We start from the raw sequence: 9,909 nt of genomic DNA, 5'->3' as shown, positions 1-9,909 counted from the left end.
TATTATTATTATTATTATTATGAAACTAACATGGACACAAATAATTACACTTTAGGGTCTTGACACACGTGTTTTTAACTAGACTTTTAAAATATAAAAAAATTTATGACCTCAAACATCCATATTTGTCAATGACTAATACATTTCTGACTTAGTTTTAATAAGAAGTATGATAACATAATGTCAGCCCGCAAAAATAGTAGGGCATCGGTTGTTTTTTGATAGTCCCAATTCTATAGTTAATGATGTTCCATACTGTATGCTTCAAACCCCCAAAACTGTTTAAACATCAAATGGATCTTGAATATTCAATGTAAAAAAAAATAAAAACACTGTTCTGCACTTACACTTCTGCTGTAGCACTGTGCTGTTCTAGTCTTCAGTAGAAATTTGCTATGGTATTACTGCTTGTTTTGTTTTCTCCCTTGGATTAATCTGCTTGTATTATTCACATTTGTAAACAGCTTTGGATTGAATCGTCAGCTAAATATATAATAAATAGATGTAAATGTCTATGTTACTGCAACCTTAAGCCAAACTCTAAACTTAACCTTAAAATCTGATTGGCTGACAGTGATGTTGTTCCAGGACTAACAAGGATGTTGATCCAGGAACATGTTCTACTTGGGTGATCCACATTAATCCTCTTTCTATTTCTCTCTCTCCACCCCTTTCCCAGATGACGTTCCACCCTACTTCAAGATGGAGCCAGTGGCAACCCAGGTCCACCTGGAAGGGAATCGGTTGGTCCTCACCTGTATGGCTGAGGGCAGTTGGCCCCTGGAGTTCAAATGGCTTTACAACGGTACCGAGCTGATGCGTTTCTCCCTGGAGTACAGGTGGGAGCAGGGTCATTATAGTTCTAATTTTTAATATGCAATTCGTTTTCAATGTTAGTTTCAGTTTTTCTGTGTTTTCTGGTAGAGTTTTTGTAACTCTTTACAATAAGGTTCTGTTGTTAACATTATAAATGCATGAGGTAACAATAAACAGTATTTTTTCCATCACATTTATTAATCTTGTTTCATTCTAATTCATAAAAATAAAATTGTTCATTGTTACAGTTCAAATGTTGAAATGAACAAATTGTTCAGTGAAATTTATGTTAGCTAATATAGTTAATTAATGTTAACAAATACAGCCTTTTTGTAAAATGTAACCAGTTTTCAATAGATTTAGTGTGTATTTTACTTTTAGTACCTTAGAACAATGTAAGTAATGTTTGATTTCATTTTAGTGAGTCAGAGGCATTAGAGAACTGTTATCCTCTTGAGATGTGGAGCCTCATTCCCTTAGCAGGCATGAAATCACACTCATTGCCTCTCAGCTCATATTATATGAGCAAGAGATGTGTTTTCTGAATGCTCGCTGTTGTCCGTGTCTTGTTTTATGTATTCTACATAAATGTTGTATCCCTGGTGAGGCGAGTGCAGAATTATCCATCAAGAAAAAGCAGGTTGCCAAGTACCTTGTGAATTATATTCAATAGCTGCAAGAGCTATGTAATATTTATATTTGAAAAGGCAAAGTCACTCTTAGCTCATGGTGAGGTGGGTGGGCTGTAATTTTTGCTCTCACTCTGTGTAGCTGCTGACCAGAGGACTGCTGATGGAGTCTTTATAATGTATCTGGATTTGCATTTAAAGGAATTCTAATGGCTTCAAAGGCCTGCAAAAGACAAACCTACCAGCAGTGCTTACCACAGTTGTGCACCATTCAAAATTGGATTGAAATTGCTTTTAAAATTCCACTGTTTTTCACAATATATTTTATTTTTCAGTCTGAATTTCCCATTGACATGTTATCATACTCACAAAAGGAGGTATTGTCAGGGAATGAAACTCAGAGTAAGCAGTATAATAGGAAATGTCAAGGATGGCTCACAGAGTGGAATGGAAGGACTCCCAGGGAGTGAACACACACCAGGCCCCTAGCAAAACGTCACCACCAGCAATAGAGGGAGCAGACACTGGGTTGGCAGCAGAGAGGAGAACAGTGTAATTGGTAAATAAAAAATAATAAGGACAAAATTAAATACAAGAAGAAAATTATTGCCGACAGATTAGACAGAATAAACAGTGAGAGGGAGATCGTTTAATAAGATTAATGGCTAGAACTCTACAGAGATTATGGAGATAAACCAGCAATAAACTGGCAAATGGAGGGGAAAGAAATACACGCAGACAAACGAGACACAGGTTACGACAATTACACCTCCAATCGGCGTGCTGATAACCCCGATGGGTAACACATTTGTGCCGGCACATGCCAACTGTCAAAAACACCAAACACAACAAAGAACACGAGGCAGCACGTAACCTTCATGCACACTCACACACAGTGGATCACACCGCAATGGCTGATCGGCCCAGAGTCCCAACAGTACCCATCACCAAGGAAGCGTCACCTGGCACTTCAAGGGACTCGACCCTGTGATGTCGGTGGAAGTCGTGGATGAGAGAGCAGTCCGAGGTGTCCCAGCCAGAACCCAACTTCTCTCCCCCGGAGCATACTCCTCCTGATCAAGCAAATACTGATTCCCCCGGCCCCAACATCCAGTAATCGACTGACCATATAAGCCGGGCCCCCATCAATAAGTCTAGAGGGAGGGGGTCCGGGAGAGACGGTGGTCTGAAACGGGGACTGCAAGATAGGTTTGACTTTGGAGACATGGAGTCTGAGCACCTTAGCAACAACAAAAGGGCCAATAAATCTGGGAGAGAGTTTACGAGAGGACACTTTGAGTGGTATATCTTTGGCGGACAGCCAGACCTTCTGGCCGACCATATACCTGGTAGGTGCTGAACGGTGGTGATACACACAAGTCTTGTTAAGTCTCCCAGCCCTGAGAAGCAACATGGACCGAGGGCACCACTACACGAGGTTCGAGCTTGGGGAATAGTGGTGGTTGGTACAAGACACAGCACTGAAACGAGGAGAGACCTGTCGATTACGCCGGCTGTGAGTTGTAAGCATACACGTCTAATGTAAGCCATTCGCTCTTGGATGAGGGGTTCCTAGCGGCCACACAAAGAAACATCCCCTCTAGACTCTAGTTAGCCTGCTCTGACTGGCCATTGGACTGGGGGTGAAACCCAGATGACAAACTAACCAAAGCTGTTGACAAAACTCCCAGAACCGGGACACAAACTGGGGACCCCTGTCAGAAACAACATCCGTCGGAATGCCATGAATCTGAAAGACATGATCCACGAAAGTGGTCGCTGTCCCACGAGCTGAGGGCAGTCCAAGAAACGGAATAAACTGCCCCATGTGTACCTGAAGAGACAAGAAATAATTTTGTCATCCAGGTAAATGAATACAAACTTGTTAATCATGTCCCAGAGCACATAATTAACTAAGTAATAGTTAGAGTAATTGGAAGACAGCTTGGGCGTTGGTGAGGCCAATCGGCTTTGACAAGTATTCAAAGTAGCCCGTGGGGTGTTGAAAGCCATCTTCTACTCAGCCCACTTCCTGATCCTCACTAGTGGGTATGCTTTGCGGAGATCCACATTTGTGAAAACAGTTGCACCCTGTAGCAACTTGAAGGATGAAGACATCAGAGGTAACGGATACCTGTTCTGATATTCTGTTCAGCATCCGCAATATCAATTTAGCAATATAGTAAATAAAACATTTAATACAAAAAGCAAATGATCTCCGACAGAGCAGACAGAATAAAAAGAGAGCAGGAGATCACTCAATGATTTAATAGCAATAACTCTTCAGAGAGACTGACACAAAATGATGCAATCTGGAGATAAACCAGCAACAAACTGGCAAAAGGAGGAGAAAGAAATACATGTGGACAAATGAGACACAGGTGATGTTAATTACACCTCCAACCAGCACACGGTCAAAAATGCCAAACACAACAAAGAACACGAGGCGGCACACCGGCACGCACAACCACATGCAAACACAGCGGATCATAAAGCAATGACCGATCGGCCCAGAGTCCTGACAGGTATATCCAGAAATGTTTGAAAAGCCACATATAAAACTATATATTTAGTGCTTTTCATTATATTTAAAAAGATTACTTTTATTTTATGGATCATCATGGAAGAACATAGCATTTTTATGTCAATAGGTATTTTTTAGTTATCTGAAAACAATGTGATTTCAGTTTAGAGCTTTGAGAAACATGTCCAAAAAAAGTCAAATGTGGGGCCTGGGTAGCTCAGTGGTAAAGATGTTGGCTACCATACCTGGAGTTTGCTAGTTTGAATCCCAGGGTGTGCTGAGTAGGTCTCCTAAGCAACCAAATTGTCCCGGTTGCTAAGGAATCACATGGGTTAACCTCCTCGTGAATGTTATAATGTGGTTCATTCTCGGTGGGGCACGTGGCGAGTTGAGCATGGATGCCGCGGTGGATGGCGTGAAGCCTCCACACGCGTTATGTCTCCGTAGCAACGTGCTTATCAAGCCACGTGATAAGACACGGAGGCAGCCGGGATTCGTAATCCCCCACCTGGATTGAGGTGAATCACTACGTGACCACGAGGACGTAAAAAGCACATTGGGAATTGGGCATTCCAAATTGGGAGAAAAAGGGGAGAAAATCCAAAATAAATAAATAAATACATTCTACATATCTGGGAATAAATAGCATAATTAGTCAAAATTAATTAATTAAATAATTATGTTTTGTTGCATAATTATTGTGTTAAATTCTTTCAGATATGTTAACTCCTCTTCCTGTAATTCCAATTCAAATTCAGTGCCTTGCCAACATTCTCAGCCGCTTTGGTTCTGGTAGTGTCTTTCACATTCATTTCTTACATAGGGTTTTCATACAATTCTTACAATTATAACAAAGTAATTTTTTTATTTTACTTAAAGTGTTTCTTACAACTGGGCCTTGGTGCTCACTCTATGTAAGATTAGACATTTTCTAGTCTCTCGCATGCTCAAGACAACAACAGTCCACAGAGCATCTTGAAAAGATCCCTAGTGACAAAATCTTCCCAACAGTCTCCTGCACTCTCTGACACTGAAATGTATAACTGTGTGTGTGTGTGTGTGTGTGTGTGTGTGTGTGTGTGTGTGTGTGTGTGTGTGTGTGTGTGTGTGTGTTTATGTGTTTGATTTTGCTTGTGTGTGTGGACCAGCACACTTCTTTTTATTCCTTATGTCCTTTGATCAAAGAAAAAGCTTGAATCCACTTCTTACAGTAAAAACGTACAAACAGTAATGCATGAAACTAAGGAGATGGCTCTGTAAAAATGTGCCATTTGTGACTTGCTTTGTTAAAAGCACCACTGCCCACTGTCCACATGCTCTACTTTCTCTTTATCACTGTATTTAACTTATAGGTCTCGCCATGGGGCTTATGACTGAAGCAGTGTGCGTAGGTGTATGAAAACACCCTTGCATACTTCACTTTTTATGATGGCCAGTGCCTGTTACTTTGGTGTTATTTTTTAATTCAATTGAACTCATGGCCACCTTCACAGGCTTTCAAAGAGACCTTCAGAGGCACATACACAACCCATATCCTAGGGCCGGATCATGCCCCTGTGAGTCTGTCATTGTCAGTGGGGGATAAACAGGAATATTGTCACAGCCCCTGTGGCGAAGGGGGCCCACTAAGGACCTCTGTGTTTAGCCAACTCATTGGGTGGGTTGTTTAGGGGGCCTGTTGAATTTTTGTGAATACCCTAGCCGTGGGCAAATGTATTTGGATCTGCCTCCAACTGGCAGACCCCTTATTCTACTTTCAGTGACAAGGGTGATTTGGCAAAAACGCCTAAAAATCAGTAACATTTAGAAAATACAGTGCGTTCCAGTGTAGTCCAATTCCCAAACAAATGACTAATGAGTCTGTGTTATTCTTAGACTCCACGAAAAATACAGCAAGAGCAGTGTTGCGATATCCAAATTAATGACTTCTATGAGTTGGCTATTTTAAATCTAAAAAGCAAAACAAACAGGGAAAACAGTGTTGTCTGATTCCCAAACAAATTACTCTAATGAGTCGGTTCTTTTGAATCTAAAGTGCACAACATACAACGTGACCAGTATAGTCAGATTCCCAAACAAATTACTCTTATTTGTTCTTTTGAGTCCTGTGAAACCTTGGCTTGACCAGTTTTGTCCAATTCCCAAACAAATGGCTAATGAGTTGGTTCTTTTGAATCCACACTACAAAACATACTGCGAGATCAGAGTAGCCCAATTCCCAAACAAATAACTCTTATGAGTTGGTTCTTTTGAATCTACATTGCGAAACATACATCGAGAGCTTTGCAGCCAGATTACCAAATGAATGACTCTTATGTGCCAGTTATTTTTGGATCCACAGTCAGTTCTTTTGAATATACACGCAAACAAAAGCATGCAGAAAAAGCTGTTAGCCAGATTCACAAATGAATGACTCTTATGAGTTGATTCTTTTAAATCTATCCACCTTTTTGGGGGGTCTTACCGAGGAAATGAATGTGAGTGTGATCTCCAACGGAAGTCGTTCTATAGCATTTGCTAACTCCGGCTGCAGTCATTTTAGACCCTGTTTACAGAGCTGGTATTAAGACACATTTCAGACGATCGGATTGCAAATGATCAGCGCTTAATATAGTTGTAAACGGGGTTCAAAACGTTTTGTGATTGGATCACAAAAAAACACAGACAGAGATAGTCAAAAACCATGTGACAATTAAGGTGTAAACACCATCCTTATGTGTCCCGGACTGCAGCTAAGCACCCCCTCTCACATGTCAATCAAACATTGTGCTGAACAAAAGTTTAAACTAACTCATGGATTAAAAAAGAAATAACTGTCCACATAGCCCAGCATGAGAACATTACAGCTCTTCCTCAGTGTTTCTATATCAACATGGCGGGTGAGAAGATGACAAGCACACACATCTGAAGCTGAACTAACTGAGGTACTCTGTGGATATTTTGCTAGAAATTTGGCATTTGTGCTTATATTAAATTTCAACTACGTCTGGGGAAAACAGTGTGCCGGTTTTGTCCATGCTTTCTTTGTCTTTATGACTTTTTTGCAGTTTATTATCATTCGGTAACACACTGACATAGTAATTGATGGATGTCATCATGAAATCAGAAACCTTCTCCTCAAAATCCCAACACTGCAATGAAAGAATGAATGGATGTATGCTGCAACAAAACTGTGTTTGCTTGATAATGCAAACAACGCCCACATTTCGTGCTAATTATCTCAGGACGTATAGGAAAAGTGGATAACGCAAAACATACAGCAAGACCAGTGTAGCCCAGTTTAGATGTCTGCGCAGAACTGTTTGTTCCATACCTCTCCCGCACACTCCCACAAATTTTACTCAATGTTCACCGGCTCTCTGCCCACAGTGATTTTCTTCCCGTCCGCTCCTGTTCCCGCACCCACCAATTGTATTCCACATAGCGCAAAAGCCATACTCAAAGATCTTTTTTTTCCTGTCTATTGCTATTATCAGATGAAGTGTAAAAACGACAGCAATTTGACTAGCCTGAGGTTTGTTTCTAAATTAACCATTTTCTAATCTGCGTTTCACATCCTTTGATAACACATTTTGCACTCTGATCTGCCATTCTTATAAAGTCAGTTTGACCACCTGCCAGCTCTAAATATTGGATAATTGAATGCACAAGCTGTGTGCACATTTATTTTTCATTATAAAAAAAGACCAATTAGATTTTTGGGGGGGCATTCATTAAATAATAAAATAAAAAAAGAGATCCACAACGGATTTTTCAGGCTATTGTTTGACCACCCGGTCCCATCCACATCTCATGGAAGTACCGTCCACTTCCGCCTTCAACTCGGACATTTAATCGTACACCGCAAGACATCTAATCAGGCCCCACGGGTTCTGTGGGAGTTCCACGGGAATGCAGACCTCTAGCCCAATTCTTGAACAAATGACTCTTATTAGTCGGTTCCTCTGAATCTACAGAGAAAAACATACACCAGTGTCACCAGTGTAGACCAATTCCAGAACGAATGACTCTTATGAGCTAGTTTTTTGGGATCCACAATGTGAAACATACAGCATGAAGCATGAGCAGTGTAGCCTGATTTCCAAACAAATGCCAATTATGAGTTGGTACTTTAGAGTCTACAATGCAAAACATACATCCCGAGCAGTGCAGCCTGATTCCCAAACAAATGACTCTTTCGAGTCTAATCTTTTGAATCTACAGTGCGTAACATACCACCCGAACCGTGTTGCCCAATTCCTAAATGACCTCAGAAAATAAATGAAGTCTTATGAGTCAAAAGAAATTTAATACAAAAAAAAAAGAAGAGTAAAAAGTTCATTTCTCATAAGCATTCCTCATTCAATCATCAGGGCTCTCTTCAGATCAGTAGAACCCTACAAACACTCAGAAATGACAATGACAAATCTGAATGACAATCTCGGGACAGGATGCAATGTTTAATCAATGTACATTTTTCTGAAAGTGAAATTTATGTTATACTGCATAACAACAGTAAAATGAAATAATATTGGCCACTATTAGACAAATGGTATGGTCAAAGTAAGAGTCACTATGTTAAGAAATATATTATCGTTCACTCTTGCAATTGCTGGAAAGCTGGAGTATCATCAACTGTCCCATTTTATATAACGTGCACTATCACAAGGGTATACTTTATCTACCAAAATGAATCAAAATAATTATATGAGTAATGCATTTGGAAACAGAGACCATGCAAAGCCAGTACTGCTCTATGGCTTGTGAATGTTCACCACAATTGTGGTCGATATCATTAGAAATACACATTGTTAAACCCCTTCTTCTGTTAACTGGATATAGCAACAGCTCTTTGTTTTAACGTGCAATGAATATTGTCCAATGTTATCCGCAGAAACTCCTGTAAAGTACGCGTGTGAAATGCAATTTCACTTTGCCAGTCTGTGGCCTAATGTTTGAAGGCCTCTTGTAATCTGAGGCCCCGGAGCACTGCCCTGGTCCTTATTCCCATACATACATATACACTCACCTAAAGGATTATTAGGAACACCTGTTCAATTTCTCATTAATGCAATTATCTAATCAACCAATCACATGGCAGTTGCTTCAATGCATTTAGGGGTGTTGTCCTGGTCAAGACAATCTCCTGAACTCCAAACTGAATGTTAGAATGGGAAAGAAAGGTGATTTAAGCAATTTTGAGCGTGGCATGGCTGTTGGTGCCAGACGGGCCGGTCTGAGTATTTCACAATCTGCTCAGTTACTGGGATTTTCACGCACAACCATTTCTAGGGTTTACAAAGAATGGAATGAAAAGGGAAAAACATCCAGTATGCGGCAGTCCTGTGGGCGAAAATGCCTTGTTGATGCTAGAGGTCAGAGGAGAATGGGCCGACTGATTCAAGCTGATAGAAGAGCAACTTTGCCTGAAATAACCACTCGTTACAACCGAGGTATGCAGCAAAGCATTTGTGAAGCCACAACACGCACAACCTTGAGGCGGATGGGCTACAACAGCAGAAGACCCCACCGGGTACCACTCATCTCCACTACAAATAGGAAAAAGAGGCTACAATTTGCAAGAGCTCACCAAAATTGGACAGTTGAAGACTGGAAAAATGTTGCCTGGTCTGATGAGTCTCGATTTCTGTTGAGACATTCAGATGGTAGAGTCAGAATTTGGCGTAAACAGAATGAGAACATGGATCCATCATGCCTTGTTACCACTGTGCAGGCTGGTGGTGGTGGTGTAATGGTGTGGGGGATGTTTTCTTGGCACACTTTAGGCCCCTTAGTGCCAGTTGGACATCGTTTAAATGCCACGGCCTACCTGAGCATTGTTTCTGACCATGTCCATCCCTTTATGGCCACCATGTACCCATCCTCTGATGGCTACTTCCAGCAGGATAATGCACCATGTCACAAAGCTCGAATCATTTCAAATTGGTTTCTTGAACATGA

The 9,909-nt window shown here is 40.9% G+C and overlaps 1 pseudogene; it reads left to right on the top strand.

The window, feature by feature from the left end:
• Positions 1–684: 684 nt before the first annotated feature.
• Positions 685–9,909, top strand: part of LOC127648402 (protein sidekick-2-like) — a 117,335-nt pseudogene continuing 108,110 nt past the window's right edge.

Source organism: Xyrauchen texanus, chromosome 8 (genome assembly GCF_025860055.1).
Source record: "Xyrauchen texanus isolate HMW12.3.18 chromosome 8, RBS_HiC_50CHRs, whole genome shotgun sequence".
Lineage (NCBI taxonomy): Eukaryota > Metazoa > Chordata > Actinopteri > Cypriniformes > Catostomidae > Xyrauchen > Xyrauchen texanus.
Note: the sequence above shows the minus strand (reverse complement) of the source record. Positions and strands in the feature narration are given on the sequence as shown.